The sequence below is a fragment of the Bos grunniens genome, chromosome 13 (genome assembly GCF_055505025.1).
Source record: "Bos grunniens cultivar Pamir isolate PY7600 chromosome 13, Bosgru_T2T1.0, whole genome shotgun sequence".
Classification (NCBI taxonomy): domain Eukaryota; kingdom Metazoa; phylum Chordata; class Mammalia; order Artiodactyla; family Bovidae; genus Bos; species Bos grunniens.
In genome coordinates this window covers 81,409,428-81,435,188 of record NC_141177.1, presented here as the reverse complement: position 1 = coordinate 81,435,188, position 25,761 = coordinate 81,409,428, and the positions used below count along the sequence as shown (strand labels likewise).

General features: G+C 39.2%; 1 protein-coding gene across 5 annotated transcripts in view; it reads right to left on the bottom strand.

Moving 5' to 3' along the window:
- PAK5 (p21 (RAC1) activated kinase 5) overlaps positions 1 to 25,761 on the bottom strand; it is a 422,360-nt gene that overhangs the window by 372,478 nt on the left and 24,121 nt on the right. The window lies entirely within an intron of this gene.

Genomic DNA, 25,761 nt, shown 5'->3' with positions numbered 1-25,761 from the left:
AAAAAGTAGAAATAACACACGTGTCAACCAAATGATGAGTGGATAAACAAAAGGTGGTAAATCCATACAATGAAATATTTTTCAGTCATTTACTGATGGATGGATGAACCTTAAAAACATTATGCTAAGTGAAAAAAAGCCAGTTACAAAGGACCACAAATTATAAACTTCATATACACAGAATCAACACAAAACAGGTAAATCCACAGAGATATAAAGTTGACTGATGGTTGTCTACTGCTAGTAGTCTGGTGGGGTGATGGAAAAGGAGAATGAATGCTAACAACATCCAGGTGTCTTTCTGGAGTGATGAGAATGTTTTAAAATTGATTATGGTGATGATTGCATAACTCGATATTAAACTGAATAATTCAATTGTATAGAATATTGACTATATCTCAATAAAGCTGCTATTAAAATTTACAGGAGTGATTATTTCTGTGGGGAAAGAAGGCAATGCAATTTGGGGACAAGTACATAGAAAGACTTCAACTATTTAGGGATAAATTATTTCTTAAGCTGGGTGGTAGGTATATGGAGTGTTATGTAAGCATCATAGGTATATCTGGAATATATCCTTATACTCATTATATTGTTCTTTCTACCTTGCAAGTGATCCCAGAAGGAAGATCTGTGCCTTGACTAGTCAGAGAAACCTCATCACCATCACCTCCAAGTTCTCATCCAACATTCAGTTCAGTTCAGTCACTCAGGCGTGTCCAACTCTTTGCGACCCCATGAATTGCAGCCAGGCCTCCCTGTCCATCACCAACTCCCGGAGTTCACTGAGACTCACGTCCATCGAGTCAGTGATGCCATCCAGCCATCTCATCCTCTGTCGTCCCCTTCTCTTCCTGCCCCCAATCCCTCCCAGCATCTGGATCTTTTCCAATGAGTCAACTTTTCGCATGAGGTGGCCAAACTATTGGAGTTTCAGCTTTAGCATCAGTCCTTCCAAAGAACACCTAGGACTGATCTCCTTTAGGATGGACTGGTTGGATCTCCTTGCAGTCCAAGGGACTCTCAAGAGTCTTCTCCAACACCACAGTTCAAAAGCATCAATTCTTCAGCGCTCAGCTTTCTTCACAGTCCAACTCTCACATCCATACATAACCACTGGAAAAACCATAGCCTTGACTAGGTGGACCTTTGTTGGCAAAGTAATGTCTCTGCTTTTGAATATGCTATCTAGGTTGGTCATAACTTTCCTTCCAAGAAGTAAGCGTCTTTCAATTTCATGGCTGCAATCACCATCTGCAGTGATTTTGGAGCCCCAAAAAATAAAGTCTGACACTGTTTCCACTGTTTCCCCATTTATTTCCCATGAAGTGATGGGACCTGATGCCATTTTAGTTTTCTGAATGTTGAGCTTTAAGGCAACTTTTTCAGTCTCCTCTTTCACTTTCATCAAGGGCTTTTTAGTTCCTCTTCACTTTCTGCCACAAGGTGGTGTCATCTGCGTATCTGAGGTTATTGATATTTCTCCCGGCAATCTTGATTCCAGCTTGTGCTTCTTCCAGCCCAGCGTTTCTCATGATGTACTCTGCATAGAAGTTAAAGAAGCAGGGTGACAATATACAGCCCTGATGTACTCCTTTTCCTATTTGGAACCAGTCTGTTGTTCCATGTCCAGTTCTAACTGTTGCTTCCTGACCTGCATATAGGTTTCTCAAGAGGCAGGTCAGGTGGTCTGGTATTCTGATCTCTTTCAGAATTTTCCACAATTTATTGTGATCCACACAGTCAAAGGCTTTGGCATAGTCAATAAAGCAGAAATAGATGTTTTCTGGAACTCTCTTGCTTTTTTGATGATCCAGCGGATGTTGTCAATTTGATCTCTGGTTCCTCTGCCTTTCGTAAAACCAGCTTGAACATCTGGAAGTTCACAGTTCATGTATTGCTGAAGCTTGGCTTGAAGAATTTTGAGCATTACTTTGCTAGCCTGTGAGATGAGTGCAACTGTGAGGTAGTTTGAACATTCTTTGGCATTGCCTTTCATTAGGATTGGAATGAAAACTGACCTTTTCCAGTCCTGTGGCCACAGCTGAGTTTTCCAAATTTGCTGGTATATTGAGTGCAGCACTTTAACAGCATCATCTTTCAGGATTTGAAATAGCTCAACGAACATTAGAAGGATATATACCAGATATACCTATGATGCTTACATAACATTACAGCTTCACACCAGATCTCTGAAATCAGAGACTCTGGGAAGCTAAACTGACTATGAAAAAATAGATCATTTTGCTGAGCAACCCAGTCAGAGAACAGCTGATGCTATTTTTCTGCTGAGGCAATGCAAAACTGTGTTATGTTTTCTGGCAGCCTCATAATGATGATGACTCAAGATTCAGGGTTTGGGGGATAACTGTATTTAAAGAAATTTTAAAAAAAGAAGAAGAACATAAAATGGGTTCAAAATATGTGCTTTTAGAAAGTTAAGTAACAGCCCAGGCAACTGAAGGGCAGAAAACATTTTTTCCTCCCATCAGGGATTTAATTGGATGTATAGTTGGATCTTACCTTTTGTCTAATCTAAATTGGGCTTTAATTTGGATCCAGTTCATTCCACTTGCTGGAAAAATCAGACTTGAACAGTTTTGATTTGAATGGCTTTGATTTCTCCTATTTACCAATTGCCTCTTCAGAAATAGGCTCATCCCTTCCCTGGTTTTTCTTCTGAGAATGTCATTTCTTTGAGCTTTATCATTGTCATCTTCATATTTCTGAAAACCAGTTTAAAAAAAAAAAAAAAACTGTTCATGAAGGTCCATGGCATGATTCTGTCATTGTTTCCTGGTCCCTCCATGTTGGTGAGCATCATTCCTTCAAACCTGTGGTTTTTCCAGTAGTCATGTACAGCTGTGATAGTTGGACCATGAAGGCGGCTGAGAGCCAAAGAACTGATGCTTTCAAACTGTGGTGATGGGGGAGACTCTTGAGAGTTCCCCTGGATGGCAAGGAGATTAAACCAATCAATCCTAAAGGAAACCAACCCTGAATATTCACTTGAAGTACTGATGCTGAAGCTGAAACTCCAACATTTTGGCCATCTGATGCAAAGAGCTGACTCATTAGAAAAGACCCTAAAGCTGGGAAAGACAGAGAGGAGGAGAAGTGGGCAACAGAGGATAAGTTGGTAAATGGCATCACCGAGTTAATGGGCACACATTTAAGTAAACTTTGGGAGATATTGAAGGACAGGGAAGCCTGGTGTGCTGCAGTTCATGGGGCTGCAAAGAGTCGGATACAACTTAGTGACTGAACAATTCCTTGAAAACTCTGAGCTCTGGAACTCTTTATGATGTCATTTATTCTTTTAAGATGCATTGTCTTTACTGGCTCAATGTTTCCCACATTAAAAAAAAAATATTTATAACCCAGGCCCCCTGCATTGGGAGCATAGACTCTGGGAGTTCAGATTGTTACCACTGGAGTACCAGAGAAGTCCCCTATATTTTTTAATTGATTCATAGCTCACCTTCCTTATATTTTTGTCCTAGAGCATCTGTATATTTATTTATAATGCTATTTAAACCAATTAAAATTTTTCTCACTGTTAAACTGCAAATAGATTCATGAAATCACAAATTTAATGTGCCTCTTATAGGTTTAGTGCATAAGTGCATAGTTGTTAATGATTTTGAAAAGTCTGGCTATGGAACTACCTAACAGTTTCTTCATCCATAACACACAAGGTAGGAGAACCACCTTTGGAGAACTCTCCTTGAAAGGTCACAAAGTTGGAATTTTATTCTGAGGAAGCCTCCTGAGTTATCCAACTTTAGGAAGCCCTTAACTACAGAATCCTATTTATTTCCTGATTTTCCATTCTGTAAGCATATTTCTTCATGGATCCCTGCCTTTTCATGGTGAAAGGGTTTGCATAACTCACTGAAGCTATGAGCCATGCCCTGCAGGGCCACCTAAGATGGATGGGTCATAGTGAAGAGTTCTCAGAAAACTCAATATTAAAAAAAAAAAAAAAAACTAAGATCATGACATCTGGTCCTGTCACTTCATGGCATATAGAAGGGGGAATGATGGAAGCAGTGACCAATTTCTTCTTCTTGGGCTCTAAAATCACTGTGGATAGTATCTGTAGCCATGAAATTAGAAGACAATTGCTTCTTGAAAGGAAGGCTATGACAAACCTAGACAGGGTATTAAAAAGCAAAGACATCACTCTGCTGACAAAGATCCACATAGTCAAGATTATAGTCTTTCCAGTAGTCACATACAGACAGATGTGAGAGTTGGACCATAAAAAAGGCTGAGCGCCAAAGAATTGATGCTTTCAAATTATGGTGCTAGAGGGACTCATTAAGCCAGTCACTTTAAAGGACATCAACCCTGAATACTCACTGGAAGGACTGGTGCTGAAGCTGAGGCTCCTGAAGTGAACAGTCAACTCACTGGAAAAGACCCTGATGCTGAGAAAGATTGAAGGTAGAAGGAGAAGAAGGTGACAAAGAATGAGATGGCTGAATGGCATCACTGATTCCATGGGCATGAACTTGGGCAAACTCTGGGAGATGGTGAGGAACAGGGAGGCCTGACGTGCTGTAGTCCATGGGGTTGCAAAAAGTCAGACATGACTTGGCAATTGTACAACAACAACAAGCATTTTCATAACACTGAAGATCTGGCTTACAACACTCAAATGAGAGCCACTTTTCCAAAGATTCATGAGTATATTTCCCCAGCTATCCTTGCTGCTCAGTCTTTGGTCACAGATGCCCCTCACTGCTTCCTCTTCCTTTTGGACAGTGGTTCTGAGCCTTCTTTGCACCTGGAGGTCTTTCACAAATCATGATGTTCTAACACCTCAGATCAATTCAACCAGAATCACCTGGAATGGGGTCCAGATATCAGTATTTTTTATTTTTTTAATTGAAGTATAGTTGATTACAATTTTGTGTTTGTTTCAAGTGTACAGCAAAATGATTCAGTTATACATGTATTTTTTCAGATTCTTTACCCTTATAGCTTATTTCAAAACATTGAGTGGAATTCCCTGTGCTATACAGTAGGCCTTTGTTTGTTTTGTATATAGTAGTGTGTATATGTTAATCCCAACATCCACCTCCTAATTTATTCTCCCCCACCTTTCCTTTTTGATAACCATACATTTGTTTTCTATGTCTGTAAGGCTATAAAGCTTCCCTGGTGACTCAACATGTAGCCAAAGTTGACAGCTACTCCTTCATAAAGGCACAAATATCAGCAAGACAAACCAAGAGTGTATCAAAGACAGTATTTACTAGATTTAATTTTCCAGATATTTGCTTTTTTGACATCTCCAAACACTACAATTTATAATTCCATCTCTTTATACCAAATTTGAAATAATATTTTGAGCTGTTAAAATTATCTCCTTGCAAAATGTACTCTACTGCTAATACTCCAATGGAAAATTAGTTTAATATGGATTAACAAAAATTATAAAGTTGGTTCTCCATTTCTTGACATAGATGAATAAAAGATCTACAAAGTTGTTACACTATAAATACACCCACATATATATACACATACACACACATATAAGTATACAGAGCTGGAGATACTCAGGAAGTAAGTCTTCAAATAACTCTAGTGATTGGGAAACACTACCAAGAGCAGCTCACAGAAGAGACATCTGGTCGCCACATCAGCAATGGAAGCAGTATAAGGGTTTATAGAGCTGCATGATTTGCTGCACATTTTCATACATTCTGTATTGCCTAAGCACTACTTGAATATCTTCTTAATGACTGTGGAATATTTAAATTGAGTAAAATGAGCACCAGACTGTTGACAAAGTGCTGGCCAATGATCCCCTCCTTACAAATTTTTCTGCCCCCAAATCTGATCAAATTTGATTTCTTGAAAAGCACTTATCCAGTTTTTGATAAGACTTACCAAAGACCACCCAGTAATTCTTAAAAGCTACTAAAATTCCCATACATCCTCTGTCTCCCACCTACCCCAAAAGAAATGTGTTCCCAACATTTAGAGAAAAGAGGAGAGAGAGAGAGAGGCTTTTCATTTGTTTTGTTAATAAAGAATGATCTAGTAAAATGGCACACTAAATGCTATTTAATCGTCAGGTCTAACAACATGGAGAGAAGAGAAGGGGGAGGAGGCACTGTGACCCAAAGCTGGCTCTGTCCACCCGGCATAGGGCACAGGACTCTGTGAAGCCAAATGGCCCATGGAACCCAATGACCACAGCTGCAGTCAACCCAGCTGGTCTCTACAACTAGAAACTCAGCCATTCCTATAGCTACATGTCTATCTAGGTCTTCAAAGTATGTAGTCCAAAACCTGAATACATGTATTTCTCTTAAAAATGTTATATTTAGGGGGAGGAGCCAAGATGGCAGAGGAGTAGAACGGGGAGAACACTTTCTCCCCCACAAATTCATCAAAAGAACATTTAAACGCCGAGTAAATTCCACAAAACAACTTCTGAATGCCGGCAGAGGACATCAGGCACCCAGAAAAGCAACCCAAGTCTTCAAAAGGAGGTAGGAAAAAATATAAAAGACAAAAAAAGAGACAAAAGAGGGAGGGATGGAGTTCCATCCCGGGAAGGGAGTCTTAAAAAGAGAGAAGTTTCCAAACACCAGGAAACCTTCTCACTGCCAAATCTGTGCCGAGCTTTGGAAGCACAGAGGGCAACATAACAGGGAGGAAAAATAAATAAACGATAAAACCCACAGATTGCGAGCCCTACAGTAACTCCCCCAGAAAAGAAGCACCGCAGACGCCTGCACACGCCATTAGCAAGCGGGGGCTGGGCAGGGAGGTGCGGCGCGGGCTGCATTGCTTAGAGTAAGGACCTGGCCTGAATACCCTGAGCGCTATCTGAGAGAAATAATTTGGGCTAGCAAACCAGACTGTGGGATATCTACCACGCGAAAAGCCAGCCCTAACCTAAGACACCGCCAGGCCCGTGCACAGAACAAAGGACTGAACAGAGATAGCCAGCTGCAGACCATCCCCCTCCAGTGACAGGCAGCCAGAACCAGAAGGGGGCAATCGCAGTCCCAGAGAGATATTATCTATAAAACTGTAAGCAGGCCTCTTTGCTAACTAAAACTTCTTGGGGGTCTGGATGGTCAACATCTGCCTGAGAAGGTGTACACCTAGATAACCGAGTGGTGGGGAGGCAAAAAGTCGCAGCAATCACGCTCACCAAACACCTCATCACCTGAGCTGCTCGGACCTGGGAAGGGCACAAAACACAGGCCCAACCGAGTCTGCGCCTCTGAGGACTACCCAAGTGCCTGAACCTGAGCCGCTTGGACCTGGGAGGTGCAGGCAGCCCAAGGCTGGCCACGGATGGTTCCCGGCAGAGAAACCTAGAGCCTGAGCAGTGTGGGCAGGGAGGCTACAGGAGCCGTGAGCGGGGGCAGACCCAGTGTGGCTGAGACACTGCGAGCACACACCAGTGTTATTTGTTTGCAGCATCCCTCCCTCCCTCCCCACAGCGTGACTGAACAAGTGAGATTAAAAAAAAAAAGTGTCCTCCACTGTCCCCTTTGTGTCAGGGCGGAAACCAGACACTGAAGAGACCAGCAAACAGAAGAAGCTATAAGAGGGAACTGCCTTGGAAGCTACAGGCAATAGATTAAAACCCTGTGGTTACTACTGACTACATAGGAAGGGACCTATAGATCTTGAGAAATAAAGTGGGACCAAGGAACTAGCCAAAAATGAACTGAACCCACAATACTCACAACAAAACCAGAGAAAGTCCTAGATATATTTTTACTATTTTTATGATCATTCTTTCTTTCTTTTCTTTTTTTTTAACTTTTTAAAAAAATTTTAAGTCCTCTATTATTCCTATAATTTTCACTTTTATAACCTATTATTTTGCAAAAAAGAAGACCGTTTTTTTATAGCAAATTTCATATGTATATTTTTAATAATTTTTGACCATTTTTTTTTTCTTCTTTTCTTTAACATTGTATTTTTGAAATTCCAAACTCTACTCTAGATTTTTAATTTTAGCTTTTTGGTATTTGTTATCAATTTTGTACCTATAGTTTTTTTTTTTTAATTTCTGTGACTTTTTTTTCCCTCTGTTTCTTTCTCTTCTTCTTTTATATAACATTGTATATCTGAAATTCCAAACTCTACTCTAGATTTTTAACTTTTGCTTTTTGGTATTAGATATCAATTTTGTACCTATATTTTCTTCATAATTTTCGCGACCTTGTTTGTTTTTGTTTGTTTGTTTTTTCTCTTTCTTTTCCTTCTTCTTTTCTTTAACATCGTATTTTTGAAATTCCAAACTCTACTCTAGATTTTTAATTTTTGCTTTTATGTATTTGTTACCAATTTTGTACCTTTAAGAACCCAATCTTCAGGACCCATTCTTCACTAGGGAGCGAGATTACTGGCTTGACTGCTCTCTCTACCTTTGGACTCTCCATTTTCTCCACCAGGTCGCCTGTGTCTCCTCCCTAACCCCTCTCTACTCTACCCAACTCTGTGAATTTCTGTGTGTTCCAGGCAGTGGAGAACACTTAGGGAACTGATTACTGGCTGGATCTGTCTCCCTCCTTTTCATTCCCCCCTTTTATCCTCCTGGCCACCTCTGTCTCCTTCCTCCTTCTTCTCTTCTCGGTATAACTCTGTGAACATCTCTGAGTGGTCCAGTTGTGGAGTGCACATAAGGAAGCGATTACTGGCTAGCCCACTCTTTCCTGTATTGATTCCACCTCATCTCATTCGGGTCACCTCTAACTCCCCCCTCCCTCTTCTCTTCTCCATGTAATGCTGTGAACCTCTCTGGGTGACCCTCATGGTAGAGAAACTTTTCATCTTTAATGTAGATGTTTTATCAATGGTGCTGTATAGAAGGAGAAGTTTTGAAACTACTGTAAAAATAAGACCAATAACTGGAAGCAGGAGGCTTAAGTCCAAACCCTGACTCCAGGGAACTCCTGACTCCAAGGAACATTAATTGACAGGAGCTCATCAAACGCCTCCATACCAACACTGAAACCAAGCACCACACAAGGGCCAACAAGTTCCATGGCAAGACATACCAAGAAAATTCTCCAGCAACAAGGAACACAGCCCTGAGCTTCAAGATACAGGCTGCCCAAAGTCACCCCAAAACCATAGACATCTCATAACTCATTACTGGACACTTCATTGCACTCCAGAGAGAAGAAATACAGCTCCACCCACAAGAACACTGACACAAGCTTCCCTAACCAGGAAACCTTGACAAGCCACCTGTACAATCCCACACACAGCGAGGAAACACCACAATAAAGAGAACTCCACAAACTGCCAGAATACAAAAAGGACACCCCAAAATCAGCAATTTAAACAAGGTGAAGAGACAGAGGAATACCCAGCAGATAAAGGAACAGGATAAATGCCCACCAAACCAAACAAAAGAGGAAGAGATAGGGAATCTACCTGATAAAGAATTCCGAATAATGATAGTGAAATTGATCCAAAATCTTGAAATCAAAATGGAATCACAGATAAATAGCCTGGAGACAAGGATTGAGAAGATGCAAGAAAGGTTTAACAAGGACCTAGAAGAAATAAAAAAGAGTCAATATATAATGAATAATGCAATAAATGATATTAAAAACACTCTGGAGGCAACAAATAGTAGAATAATAGAGGCAGAAGACAGGATTAGTGAATCAGAAGATAGAATGGTAGAAATAAATGAATCAGAGAGGATAAAAGAAAAACGAATTAAAAGAAATGAGGACAATCTCAGAGACCTCCAGGACAATATTAAACGCTACAACATTCGAATCATAGAGGTCCCAGAAGAAGAAGACAAAAAGAAAGACCATGAGAAAATACTTGAGGAGATAATAGTGGAAAACTTCCCTAAAATGGGGAAGGAAATAATCACCCAAGTCCAAGAAACCCAGAGAGTCCCAAACAGGATAAACCCAAGGCGAAACACCCCAAGACACATATTAATCAAATTAACAAAGATCAAACACAAAGAATAAATATTAAAAGCAGCAAGGGAAAAACAACAAATAACACACAAGGGAATTCCCATAAGGATAACAGCTGATCTTTCCATAGAAACTCTTCAAGCCAGGAGGGAATGGCAAGACATACTTAAAATGATGAAAGAAAATAACCTACAGCCCAGATTATTGTACTCAGCAAGGATCTAATTCAAATATGAAGGAGAAATCAAAAGCTTTTCAGACAAGCAAAAGCTGAGAGGATTCAGCACCACCAAACCAGCTCTCCAACAAATACTAAAGGATATTCTCTAGACAGGAAACACAAAAATGGTGTATAAATTCGAACCCAAAACAATAAAGTAAATGGCAACGGGATCATACTTATCAGTAATTACCTTAAACGTAAATGGGCTGAATGCCCCAACCAAAAGACAAAGACTGGCTGAATGGATACAAAAACAAGACCCCTACATATGTTGTCTACAAGAGACCCACCTCAAAACAAGGGACACACACAGACTGAAAGTGAAGGGCTAGAAAAAGATTTTCCATGCAAATAGGGACCAAAAGAAAGCAGGAGTAGCAATACTCATATCAGATAAAATAGACTTTAAAACAAAGGCTGTGAAAAGAGACAAAGATGGTCACTACATAATGATCAAGGGATCAATCCAAGAAGAAGATATAACAATTATAAATATATATGCACCCAACACGAGAGCGCCGCAATATGTAACACAAATGCTAATAAGTATGAAAGGAGAAATTAACAATAACACAATAATAGTGGGAGACTTTAATACCCCACTCACACCTATGGATAGATCAATTAAACAGAAAATTAACAAGGAAACAAACTTTAAATGATACAATAGACCAGTTAGACCTAATTGATATCTATAGGACATTTCATCCCAAAACAATGAATTTCACCTTTTTCTCAAGCGCACATGGAAGCTTCTCCAGGATAGATCACATCCTGGGCCATAAATCTAGCCTTGGTAAATTCAAAAAAATAGAAATCATTCCAAGCATCTTTTCTGACCACAATGCAGTAAGATTAGATCTCAATTACAGGAGAAAAACTATTAAAAATTCCAACATATGGAGGCTGAACAATACGCTGCTGAATAACCAACAAATCACAGAAGACATCAAAAAAGAAATCAAAATTTGCATAGAAACGAATGAAAATGAAAACACAACAACCCAAAACCTGTGGGACACTGTAAAAGCAGTCCTAAGGGGAAAGTTCATAGCAATATAGGCATACCTCAAGAAACAAGAAAAATGTCAATAAATAACCTAACTCTACACCTAAAGCAACTAGAAAAGGAAGAAATGAAGAACCCCAGGGTTAGTAGAAGGAAAGAAATCTTAAAAATTAAAGCAGAAATAAATGCAAAAGAAACAAAAGAGACCATAGCAAAAATCAACAAAGCCAAAAGCTGGTTCTTTGAAAGGATAAATAAAATTGACAAACCATTAGCCAGACTCATCAAGAAACAAAGGGAGAAAAATCAAATCAATAAAATTAGAAATGCAAATGGAGAGATCACAACAGACAACACAGAAATACAAAGGATCATAAGAGACTACTATCAACAATTATATGCCAATAAAATGGACAACGTGGAAGAAATGGACAAATTCTTAGAAAAGTACAACTCTCCAAAACTGACCCAGGAAGAAACAGACAATCTTAACAGACCCATCACAAGCACAGAAATTGAAACTGTAATCAAGAATCTTCCAGTAAACAAAAGCCCAGGTCCAGACGGTTTCACAGCTGAATTCTACCAAAAATTTAGAGACCTATCCTACTCAAACTCTTTCAGAAAATTGCAGAGGAAGGTAAACTTCCAAACTCATTCTATGAGGCCACCATCACCCTAATACCAAAACCTGACAAAGATCCCACAAAAAAAGAAAACTACAGGCCAATATCACTGATGAACATAGATGCAAAAATCCTCAACAAAATTCTAGCAATCAGAATCCAACAACACATTAAAAAGATCATACACCATGACCAAGTGGGCTTTATCCCAGGGATGCAAGGATTCTTCAATATCTGCAAATCAATCAATGTAATATACCACATTAACAAATTGAAAAATAAAAACCATATGATTATCTCAATAGATTCAGAGAAAGCCTTTGACAAAATTCAACACCCATTTATGATAAAAACTCTCCAGAAAGCAGGAATAGAAGGAACATACCTCAACATAATAAAGGCTATATATGACAAACCCACAGCAAACATTATCCTCAATGGTGAAAATATGAAAGCATTTCCTCTAAAGTCAGGAACAAGACAAGGGTGCCCACTTTCACCATTACTATTCAACATAGTTTTGGAAGTTTTGGCCATAGCAATCAGAGCAGAAAAAGAAATAAAAGGAATCCAAATTGGAAAAGAAGAAGTAAAACTCCCACTGTTTGCAGATGACATGATCCTCTACATAGAAAACCCTAAAGACTCCACCAGAAAATTACTAGAACTAATCAATGATTATCGTAAAGTTGTAGCATATAAAATCAACACACAGAAATCCCTTGCATTCCTATACACTAATAATGAGAAAACAGAAAGAGAAATTAAGGAAACAATTCCATTCACCATTGCAATGGAAAGAATAAAATACTTAGGAATATACCTACCTAAAGAAACTAAAGACCTATATATAGAAAACTATAAAACACTGATGAAAGAAATCAAAGAGGACACTAATAGATGGAGACATATACCATGTTCATGGATTGGAAGAATCAATATAGTGAAAATGAGTATACTACCAAAAGTAATTTATAGATTCAATGCAATCCCTATCAAGCTACCAACAGTATTCTTCACAGAGCTAGAACAAATAATTTCATAATTTGTATGGAAATACAAAAAACCTCGAATAGCCAAAGCTATCTTGAGAAAGAAGAATGGAACTGGAGGAATCAACCTACCTGACTTCAGGCTCTACTACAAAGCCACAGTTGTCAAGACAGTATGGTACTGGCACAAAGACAGAAATATAGATCAATGGAACAAAATAGAAAGCCCAGAGATAAATCCATGCACATATGGACACCTTATCTTTGACAAAGGAGGCAAGAATATGCAATGGATTAAAGACAATCTCTTTAACAAGTGGTGCTGGGAAATCTGGTCAACCACTTGTAAAAGAATGAAACTAGAACACTTTCTAACACCATACACAAAAACAAACTCAAAATGGATTAAAGATCTAAACGTAAGACCAGAAACTCTCTGACATACACCACAGCAGGATCCTCAATGACCCATCTCCAAGAATATTAGAAATAAAAGCAAAAATAAACAAATGGGACCTAATTAACCTTAAAAGCTTCTGCACATCAAAGGAAACTATTAGCAAGGTGAAAAGACAGCCCTCAGAATGGGAGAAAATAATAGCAAATGAAGCAACTGACAAACAACTAATATCAAAAATATACAAGCAACTCCTACAGCTCATCTCCAGAAAAATAAATGACCCAGTCAAAAAATGGGCCAAAGAACTCAATATACATTTCTCCAAAGAAGACATACAGATGGCTAACAAACACATGAAAAGATGCTCAACATCACTCATTATCAGAGAAATGCAAATCAAAACCACTATGAGGTACCATTTCACACCAGTCAGAATGGCTGCAATCCAAAAGTCTACAAATAATAAATGCTGGAGAGGGTGTGGAGAAAAGGGAAGCCTCTTACACTGTTGATGGGAATGCAAACTAGTACACCACTATGGAAAACAGTGTGGAGATTCCTTAAAAAACTGGAAATAGAACTGCCTTATGATCCAGCAATCCCACTGCTGGGCATACACACTGAGGAAACCAGAAGGGAAAGAGACACGTGTACCCCAATGTTCATCGCAGCACTGTTGATAATAGCCAGGACATGGACGCAACCTAGATGTCCATCACCAGATGAATGGATAAGAAAGCCATGGTACATATACACAATGGAGTATTACTCAGCCATTAAAAAGAATACATTTGAATCAGTTCTAATGAGGTGGATGAAACTGGAGCCTATTATACAGAATGAAGTAAGCCAGAAAGAAAAACACCAATACAGTATACTAACGCATATATATGGAATTTAGAAAGATGGTAACAATAACCCTGTGTACGAGACAGCAAAAGAGACATTGATGTATAGAACAGTCTTATGGACTCTGTGGGAGAGGGAGAGGGTGGGAAGATTTGGGAGAATGGCATTGAAACATGTATAATATCATGTATGAAACGAGTTGCCAGTCCAGGTTTGATGCACAATACTGGATGCTTGGGGCTGGTGCACTGGGACGATCCAGAGGGATGGTATGGGGAGGGAGGAGGGTTCAGGATGGGGAACACATGTATACCTGTGGCGGGTTCATTTCCATATTTGGCAAAACTAATACAATATTGTAAAGTTTAAAAATAAAATTAAAAAAAAAAAAGAAAAGAAAAAGTTAAGGTATCATAAGCTCACACAGCCAGTCAAGCAATGCAAAGCTGGTGGTGGAAAAAGTCACTGTGCTCCCTAAGCCCTCTGCACACCTCCTTCACATCCCACCTCCATTTCCTGTGGAGTCAGAATGTCTTGTTCAAACACTAGCTGCACCAGTTTCCCACTTAGTGACTTGGGACAAGGTAACTTCATCTCCATCAGCACCAGTTTCCCTATTTTTATAATAGGGAAAATTATAGCAATTACAGCACCTATCTCACATATAAGTGTGTGTGCTTAGTTGCTCAGTAGTGTACAACTCTTTGTGATCCTATGGACTGTAGTAGCCAGGCTTCTCTGTCCATGGGATTCTCCAGACAAATATACTGGAGTGGGTTGACCTTTCCTACTCTAGGGGATCTTCCTGACCCAGGGATTAAACCCTCATCTCTTACATCTCCTGCATTGGTACGAGAATTCTTTACCACTGAGCCACCTAGATATCCCAGTAAGCAGCAAACCAGGAGATAATTTATACCAAAAACTCCGAAGTATTTATCTACTGAGCAGTTTCCCACAAGAGAAAGAAAGAAATTGGAAAAAGGACATATTTCTTTTAAGAATCAGATGAAAATGTTCATTGTGATTTCTTGATAACAAATGTACTCTGGCCTTTGTCTCTCTTTGTCTCATTATCTAACTGTATTATTAATAAATACTACTCTTATACCTAAAACTTTAAGTAGGAGAGTATAAGTGCCATAAGGTTAATGTCTATATACTATTTATTCTTTCCAACTCATTCTTTCAATGCAGGGATTGAACCCAGGTCTCCTGCATTGCAGGTGGATTCTTTACCAGCTGAGTCACCAAGGAAGCCCAGAAATACTGGAGTGGGTAGCCTATCCCTTCTCCAGTGGATCTTCCCAACCCAGGAATCGAATCAGGGTCTCCTGAATTGCAGGTGGATTCTTTACCAGCTGAGCCACAAGGAAGCCCATATACTACTTATTTTCTAAAATTAACTTTCCAGTCCCAACTATGAGTTGTTGGAAAAAATACTTGAGATGAGATGTTTTGAGTCATTACTTTGTGCCAGGCCTTGGTCTAAACACTTTTTGTTCCTTAAAATACATATATAGTCTCACATGTAGGTACTATATATATATATATATATATTTTAAGGAATGAAAAGCTATATATACATATTATATATAGTCTCACATATATATACTACATATATATATATATATATATATATTTTTTTTTTTAGGAACAAAAAGTGTCTAGACCAAGGTCTGGCACAAAGCAAGAACTCAAAACATTAACTATTATTTCTCTTTTACATCCAAAATTCCTTGAAGTAAATATATATTACTTCATTATAATGTACTTCATTATAGTATACATGCCTATATATAATAATGGATTGATTAAAATGAAAGGTACTGGGGTTGGTTAAGCCTGGTTTGGAAATCAAAGCCATTCATTAAATCTGCTTTTCAAGGAACAATTTTAAGTGCCAACATGTGCTAACCACTGTTTTAGTTCCTGGTGATAGAATATTAAGACAAAGGACACTGTTATGATACTAAAAGGTCAAGCTACAATCTAGGAGAAAATATTTGTAAAATATAGACGTAACAAAGGACTTTTATTTTGAATATATTTTTAAAACCTCATAATCAATAAGAAAAACAGCCCAATTTTTTAAGTGAACAAAATATTTAAACAGATGCTTCACTAAACAAGATATACAAATGGCAAGTAACACATTAAAAACACTCGACACCATCAACCATTAGGGAAATATGAATTAAAACCATGAGACGCCACCACTCCCACTAGATGAGATAAAATGAAAAACAAAAATTGTTCAAAGTGCTGGGAAGGATATGGACAACTGGAATTACACAGAAAACAGGCTGACAGTTTCTTATGGAGTTAAGTTGACCTGCCATATGACCTAGCAATTCCACACTTAGATACAATACACAAGGGAAGTGAAAGCACGTGCATGAAAGTTTTATATGTCAACATTTCTAGCAGCATATTTACAATGGACAAAAAAACTGGAATCAAGTCAAATGTCCATCAATAGATGAATGGATAAGCTGTAGTATATTCATACAATAAAATACTACTCATCAACAGCAGGAAATAAACTGTTGATACGTGCAACAACATGACTTTCAAAGTAACTATGCTAAGTGGAAAGAAAAGAGTATATTGTTTATGATCCAATTTATATAAGATTCTAAAAAATGCAAAGTAATGTATAAGTGACAGAAAGCAAATTGGCAGTTGCCTGGGATGGGAAATGCAGGGAGAAGAGGGAAACAGCAATTATAAGGAGCAAGATCAGACTTTTGGAGGTGACTGTGTCACTATCTTGGTTGTGGTAATGGTTTTATGGGTGTATACAATAATCAAAACTCAGTGTAAAAAATATATATGGATTATTATATAACAATTACGTGGGAATAAACCTGAAAGAGAAACATAAGCAAGACAAAAATGTAAAACAAGGCCTTTACCTTTGTAAGACTAGATTTTAATGGGAGTGGAGTTAGACAGTGTTTAAATAAATACATACCACATAGTTTATACCACATAGTTTCAGAATTAAAATCAATTCCCACAGTGCTCACCAAAAAATATATATTCAAGAATGTCATCACAGCATTGTTTGTAATAGCCCCAAGCTGAAAATGAGTAAATGCCCATCAACAGCAGCACAGATGAAATAAATTAGGTATATACACAGTGAAGTGAAGTTGCTCAGTTGTGTCCGACTCTTTGCAACCCTGTGGACTAGAGCCTACCAGGCTCCTCCGTCCATGGGATTTTCCAAGCAAGAGTACTGGAGTGGGTTGTTATCTCTTTTTTTAGGGGATCTTCCCAACCCAGGGATTGAGCCCAGGTCTCCTGCATTGTAGGCAGATGCTTTACCATCTGAGCCACTAGGGAAGTCCACATATATATACATATATACACAGAGTGGAACACTATACAGCACTGAAAATGAATAAATTAGTTCTACATATAAAAACATGGGAGAATATCAGAAATGAAACACTGAAGGAACAAAGCTGGGCCCAGATAAGGACTTCTGAGATTCCAACTGTGGTCACTGCCAATAGAGGTCAGGACAGCAGTTACCCTGAGCTCATAGTGACTCCAAGGGAACACCAGGAGGGCTTCTGGGTGCTGATGACATTCTCTGTCTTAAGATCCCTGTACTTTTTTTATATATGTTAATCTTCAATAAAAAATGTTTTATTTTTTCAATTTTATTGAAGTATAGTTGGTTTACAATGTTAAATATATATGTGTATATATATATTACATACATATATACACAAATATATATATGTATATATATTACATATATATACAATACATATGTATATATATTATATATATATATTCTTTTCCATTATGGTTCATCACAGGATATTGAATATAGTTCCCCGTGCTACTATTGTAGAACCTTGTTGATGATCCATTACATATACAATAGTCTGCACCTGCTAATCCCCAAACTCCCAGTCTTTCTCTCTCCCACCCCCTCTCTCCCTTGGCAATCACAAGTCTGTTCTCTATCTGTGACTACGTTTCTGTTTTGTAGATAGGTTCCTTTGTGCTGTAGTTTAGATTCCACATATAAGTGATACCATATGGTATTTGTCTTCTCTTTCTGACATACTTCATTTAGTATGATCATCTCTAGGCCTATCCATACTGCAAATGACATTGTTGCATCCTTAATAAAAATATTTTAAATAAAATTAATATGAAGTCACATGATATGATAGGGATTGCCTGGCTATTTGAGGCTGGACATCAGAAACACTCTTTGAGCAGGAAGTACTGAATTTGAGCCCTCAGCAATAAGAATGAACCAGGTGGGGCCAGACACAACCAGACTCCAGTACTGGCATCTTCCCTGCAGGCTCACAGCTGACCCTTTGTCATCATAAAATCATAAAAAATCACAAAAATCATCAGCTACCTTTGTCACATAAAATTCAGCTGGCATTTTCAAAAAAATATTCATCTGCTTCTGTTGTGAAAATTAAAGAAGGCTGAGCTTCTTTTGAAAAGGAAAACAGAGAAAAACGTAAATTCAGAAAGAACACCCCCTTGAAGTATATTTCTGCTCACTGTTCTTTATGCCTTTTGGTCTAAGAAAATATCTCAGAAAAAACCTTTCTTTTCTGGAGAGAGAGGAGAACTTAAACGTTTCTTCTCTTTTCTGGAGAAGAAGGTGGAGAAATATATGTATTTTTCAAAAAGGTAATCCAAAAGGGGGTAAAAGGAAGAGAAAGGGGGTAATCTGAACTGTCCCTCCATCAACATGGGACCACCAGTTCACAGGGCCAAATTTTATAGAAGACTAAGGATGTGCAAGAACCAACAATGCAAACCGTGTCAGGGAAAGCAAATACACCTGAACAGATGCACACAAATACTGAGGTCCCTCAGGCCACTAATACATTAATCTTTGAATGGACAGATGAAATTATCATAAAGTATTTACCTGATAAAATCCCATGAAAAAAGACTGGAAACATGGTTTCAGAGAGGCTGGAATGAGACAGAATTCCAAGCCTGCCACTTTCTCAAGATGAAGCAGTAGGATAGCACGATACGGGCCAGATCAGAACCCAGTAGGCACCAAACTCTCACAAGTCGGTAGAGCTTATTCAGGTGAATACCCCCACAGCAGAGCTTTGCTATAGAAATGCTGGCACGGATACAGTTTCCCACTACATTGCTGGCACAGTAACTGAGTCTGGCAGCCAGAATTGGTGTAGGCAGTGTGGCCAGCAAATTGCTGAAGATGATGAAGATGGCCGCACTGATGACAAACTGTTCCGTGATGATGGATGGGTGGTGCAGGCAGACGGCCACACATCGGTCCTAAGCCGCGGCCAGAAAGGTGGAGGACTCCACGGGAAGGAACGTAATCATGACAACATCTGCAGGAAGCAGCCCATAGAGCTGATGGGCTTCATGTCGAGCCAGAAGATGAGCAGGGCCTGCCGGAATTTTTATCTTCAAGAGCTGTGCACTCACTCCCACCCTAGGGTACCAACCCTAGGATAGTCCTTAGAAAACTTCAACCACTCATATCCCCAAACCACAGTCCCATAATCCTAGCTGGAACAGTGTCCTAATTTCAGATACCTTCTATGTGCATCCCAACCTCCAGAGCCTGATTTATACACTTTTCATCTATAGACCACACCCTTTTGTTTAAAAACATTTATTTCTAGTCTGTCTTCTCTTGATCTCTAGAGTTCTTACCCTAACTTCAGATGGACACATCTGCTCATCTAAATGTATTGCAAGGACATCAAATCCAGTAAGTCCAATACTTAGATCTGGACACTCTCCAACCTGTCCTTATACATAAGAAACATTTTCCAATTATTCCTACCTAAGTATATGACATAAATATACATCTAGTTATTTTTTATACATTTTTTAAGTTTTTTAAATGTTGACCAGTTTTAAAGGCTTTATTGAACAATAAATATTGTTACAAAAAAAAAAAAAGAATGCATGAACATCCCAAACCAAACAAAATGTTAGGTGTACAATGTTGAAGTAGAACCGAGGCTGGCAGATAGGGCTGTAGCAATAATATGAACAAGTGACTGGATATCATTTCAACTAAATAATAATAGCAAAATAACAGTAGTTACCAAAGTACTTTCCAATTGATCTCATTCAAAAGATGAACCTAATAAAACATAAAGCTATAAGGACAACACAATAGCAAATCACAGAGAGGAAAATATACTCTTTGTTAGAAAGTCAAAAAAAGAAATCATCAGAAGTTCAGGGCTTGGGTGTATATACTTCACGTTACTTCCATGCAACAGTCAATATGCCCCTACTAACCCATTTAATTTCCCTGAGAAACATTTAGGTTGCAATTATCACTGATTTTCTTCCCATTAAGAGAGGGTTTGAATATGCAAATGACTTTCATTATAATTTCATACTAAATCAGTATATCCACCCAAATCTATTTCTTACCAAAGTTCCAAAATAGAAAAGCAGATGTACAATGGCAAAATTAGGACACCAAGATGAAAAGCGAAGATCATGAGGATGAGGGAAAAGAATCTATGTAGAGTGTCTTTGGAAGCTGCTATTTCTAGGAAAAATAGATATTTTCAAATATAATGAGTCCAATCAATTAACACTGCCCAAATTATGTGGCCAGGGAAAATGCATTGGGCCAGAAAACTTTGTAGAAAATATAATTACATTGGGAAATTTTACTTTTATCCACTCTAAGGAAAAAAAAAAAACAAACAGTTTTCAAGATCACATCCACTGTTCCTGCTTCTGATAATGGCATCCTGATAATCACTATGGGCTTCCCTGGTGGCTCAGAGGGTAAAGTGTTATGGGGCTTCTCTCTTCCCACTCTTTGTCCAGATGGTTTGGGAAAAAGTCATTCTACTCTGACTTCTGACTCCAGGGATGGATTTGGACTCCCTCTCAAGGAGTCAATGAAAAACAAACATTCCCTCAGGAGACATGAATTAGACTAGGAATGGACACTGTTATCTGACCTACAAAAGTACTGCTGCTACTAAGTCACTTCAGTCGTGTCCGACTCTGTGCAACCCCGTAGACAGCAGCCCACCAGGCTCCCCCGTCCCTGGGATTCTCCAGGCAAGAACACTGGAGTGGGTTGCCATTTCCTTCTCCAATGCATGTAAGTGAAAAGTGAAAGGGAAGTCGCTCAGTCGTGTCTGACTCTTAGCGACCCCACGGACTGTAGCCCACCAGACTTCTCCATCCATGGGATTCTCCAGGCAAGAGTACTGGAGTGGGGTGACAAAAGTACTACTGGGATTCAAACCTGAGACCTGAAATCTAAACCCGGAGCAGTGGGAGCGGGTGTGGGGAAGGGGGTTGTCTTGCCAAGAAAATGGGAGGCCATGCCAGAGAATGAAGCCCACAAAGAAACAAACAGAGGTGAGAGAAGGAGAAGAAAGGACACCATAATAGTTTTGTGCTCTTGATCCAGCTGTACTTCTGGACTTTTCAGCTATACAGATGAATAACTTCCTAATTTGCTTGGTACCCTTTGGCTTGGATTTTCAAGCTGAGTCTTTTTCAAGCAAAAGAATCCTGTTGAAGATACTCATTCTCTACTTCCCATAGCATCTGGCTGCAAATATAACTTTAGCTGAATCAAGACATAGAGATCAGGAAAAGGAAAGCTTATTTTCTTTAAAAGTATTTGATAAATAAAATTTTATTTGATAAATAAAATTCAAACTTCACCTTGGTGCAAAAGACCCCTCTTAATTAAACTGGGCCAATCTTACTTTTTAAGGCTTCCCAGGTGGAGGTAAGAACTTGCTTGCCAATACAGGAGATGTTTAAGAGACACAGGTTCAATCCCTGGGTAGGGAAGATCCCCTGGAGAAGGGCATGGCATCCCACTCCAGTATTCTTGTCTGGAGAATCCCCATGGACAGGGGAGCCAGACAGGCTATAGTTTATGGGGTCACAAGAAGTTGGACATGACTGAAGCAACTTAGCATGCAAACTTCTTTTTTTCTGGTAGATACAAAGCAAATGTATACTTACAATTTTAATTTGTAGTTTAATCTCTTAAATATAAGAGACAGTTTCATTCATACAAATTGATGGAAGTACATAAAAATGTGAGGATCTCTGAATCAGCTGCCTCAGACTCTGAATTTCTGCACAAAGTATTTCATGCCCTCGCCAGTCTCCTTAAGATTACTATCACCATCACTGTAACCACCACAAACTTCTTCCTCAAACTGAATAGGTAACTTTCTGTCCTTCAAAGATTTTTTTAATAAAAATTTATTTATTTTAATGGGAGGCTAATTACTTTACAATATTGTATTGGTTTTGCCATACATCAACATGAATCCACCATGGGTGTACATGTGTTCCCCATCCTGAACCCCCCTCCCACCTCCCTCCCCGTACCATGCCTCTGGTACGTACCATGCCAGTGCACCAGCCCCAAGCATCCTGTATCCTGCATTGAACCTGGACTGGTGATTTGTTTCATATATGATATTATACATGTTTCAATGCCATTCTCCCAAATCATTCCACCCTCTCCCTCTCCCACAGAGTCTAAAAGACTGTTCTATACATCTGTGTCTCTTTTGCTGTCTCGCATACAGGGTTATTGTTACCATCTTTTCTAAATTCCATATATATGCTTTAGTATACTGTATTGGTGTTTTTCTTTCTGGCTTACTTTACTCTGTATAATAGGCTCCAGTTTCATCCACCTCATTAGAACTGATTCAAATGTATTCTTTTTAATGGCTGAGTAATACTCCATTGTGTATATGTACCATAGCTTTCTTATCCATTCATCTGCTGATGGACATCTAGGTTGCTTCCATGTCCTGGCTATTATAAACAGTGTTGCAATGAACATTGGGGTACACGTGTCTCTTTCAATTCTGGTTTCCTCAGTGTGTATGCCCAGTAGTGGGATTGCTGGGTCATAAGGCATTTCTATTTCAGTTTTTTAAGGACTCTCCACACTGTTCTCCCAGAGAAGGCAATGGCAACCCACTCCAGTACTCTTGCCTGGAAAATCCCATGGACGGAGGAGCCTGGTAGGCTGCAGTCCATGGGGTCGCTAGGAGTCGGACACCATTGAGTGACTTCACTTTCAGAAATGGCAACCCACTCCAGTGTTCTTGCCTGGAGAATCCCAGGGATAGGTGAGCCTGGTGGGCTGCCGTCTATGGGGTTGCACAGAGTCAGATACGACTGAAGCAACTTAGCAGCAGCACACTGTTCTCCATAGTGGCTGTACTAATTTGCATTCCCACCAACAGTGTAAGAGGGTTCTCATTTCTCCACACCCTCTCCAGCATTTATTGCTTGTAGACTTTTGGATAGCAGCCTTAAAAAGGCTTCAGACAGAAACTTTGAGCTTCCCACCCACCAAGTTTCACTGAATCTATCTTATCTTCATTTCTGCACCAGGAGAATAAGCGTCTTGTCTATTCCTCTGTGTGCCTGTACTCTGAGTTCATCTCCAAACATCAATTATCAGATGTCTCAACTATAAAAGTCCATCTCTAATTCACAGCTGAATACATCCTATCAACATTTAAACATGCTCATCTCATCAATTTTTATATAAAATGCTCTCCCTCAGTTCAACATCCTATTTCAGTTATACCTTCTAGAACTGTCTTCACTCACTGTCTCCTTATATATTAATACCTGCTCACCATCGCAGCATCCTCAAAGGAGAAATGAAGGCAATGTGCACTCCCACGGGGATCACTGTTTGGCTTAAGGAACAAGAACAGGTGAAATATTTTACACAAAGACCAATACATAGTCACAACATGTACAGCTGGCCTTTGAACAACATAAGTTACTTACAGGCTGGTTTTTTTCAACAACAAATACTACAGTTGTAACATTAGTTGGTTGAACCCAGGGATGCAGAACTTTGGATACAAAGGACTTATATAAAAAGGGCTGACAAAGGAATTCCCTGGTGGTCCAGTGGTTAGGACTCTGTGCTTTCGCTGCCAAGAGCATGGTTTCAATCCCTGGTCAACAAACTAAGATCCCACAAGTTAAGACAGTTAAAAAAAAAAAAAAGCTGACTGTAAATTATATATAGATTTTTTACTGGATGGAAGGTCAGTGCCACAAATTCCTGTGTTGCTCAAGGGTCAACTTTATTTAGGAAAGATTTATTGAGCAACTCTGTGTGAAGGGTGTCATGTGAGAGGCTTTATTATTAATATAAACACATAAAATCTAACTTCTTCCCTGAAGCCTCTCACAGTACAGAGTGAGATCAAGAGAACAGAAAATATGATCGCACGGTATGCTGAGCCATTCCATAGAGTCTGGACCAAATCAATGGCAAGACAAGCAGAAACACAGCAGAAGGCCAGGCAGGCTGTAATCCTGGAGGACTACAGCACTCCAGGAGGCCTCGTTCACATGGACCAGAGGGTAACGATGCTCCCTTAGCTTTATAACATGGAAGTCCTGAATATAAAGGAATTGGATAGTGAACCTGGAAGTTCGGTCTGAAGTGAAGTGAAGTGAAAGTCACTTAGTCATGTCAAATTCTTTGCAAGTCCATGGAATCTCCAGGTCGGAATACTGGAGTGGATAGCCATTCCCTTCTCCAGGGGATCTTCCCAACCCAAGGATTGAACCCTGGTCTCCTGCATTGTGGGCAGATTCTTTACTGTCTGAGCCACCAGGGAAGCCCAAGAATACTGGAGTGGGTAGCCTAACCCTTCTCCAGCGGATCTTCTCAACCCAGGAATCAAACAGGGGTCTCCTGCATTGCAGGTGGATTCTTTACCAGCTGAGCTACCAGGGAAGCCCATCTAGAAAGGGCAAATCTGCAACACTTAGGTTCAAGGATTCGAGCCACCAATGATGTTAAAGAAGGACTCAATGTCGATGTTCCAAAGCCTACTCAGGACTACTCTTCCACAGACTCTGACAGCTCTCCCCCAATTTCTTCTCTTTATTCCTTTAGGAACACCAGAAATTGTGAAAGGGTGCTCTACAGGTTACTCTGCTCCAGATGGGAAAGCTCCAGCAGCTATGGTGCTGACATGAGAAAAATCTAGAAGACTCCATGCTATACCAGTGAGGATGAGTGTTTTTAAAAACCATACCTCAAATCCAAGGCTTAACAGCTATTATCTTAAGAAGACAAAGATCTGGGGCCTGTTAAGCATGAATACCCTACTGGCAATCACTGGTAAGACTTCCTCAACTTTGAATACCCTTGTTGCCCTACAATTGTTTGAAGCTGATGGACACTTTAAAAATACTTTCCCAACCATCCTAAACCACCCCAACTGATACATTCTCATCAAGGGAATCTTTCTGGGTTATTTTTTAATATCCCCCAGCCGACTAACTGCCTGCCCAATATCCATTCCTCACTTCTTACTGATCAAGTACATTTCAATATGCAATTAAAATTCACCAACATTGGGATTTTCCTGGCAGTTCAGTGATTAAGACTCCACATTCCCAATGTAGGGGGCATGGGTTTGATCCCAGGTTAGGGAAGATCTGGCATACTGCATGGCATGGCCAAAAAAGAAAAAAAAAAAATCACCAACATTTATTGTATATCCACATATTAAAATGACCAAGACTTGTTCCTCTGCCCTCAGCATACCTGTTACACACTCTTCTTTCTCCATGCAAAACTATTTTTAGTCTGGGGTTTCTAGCAAGACCTAGACTCAAAATCATGTTTATTATCCATGGCAATATATATAAATTTTATTTTTATTTTCTCCA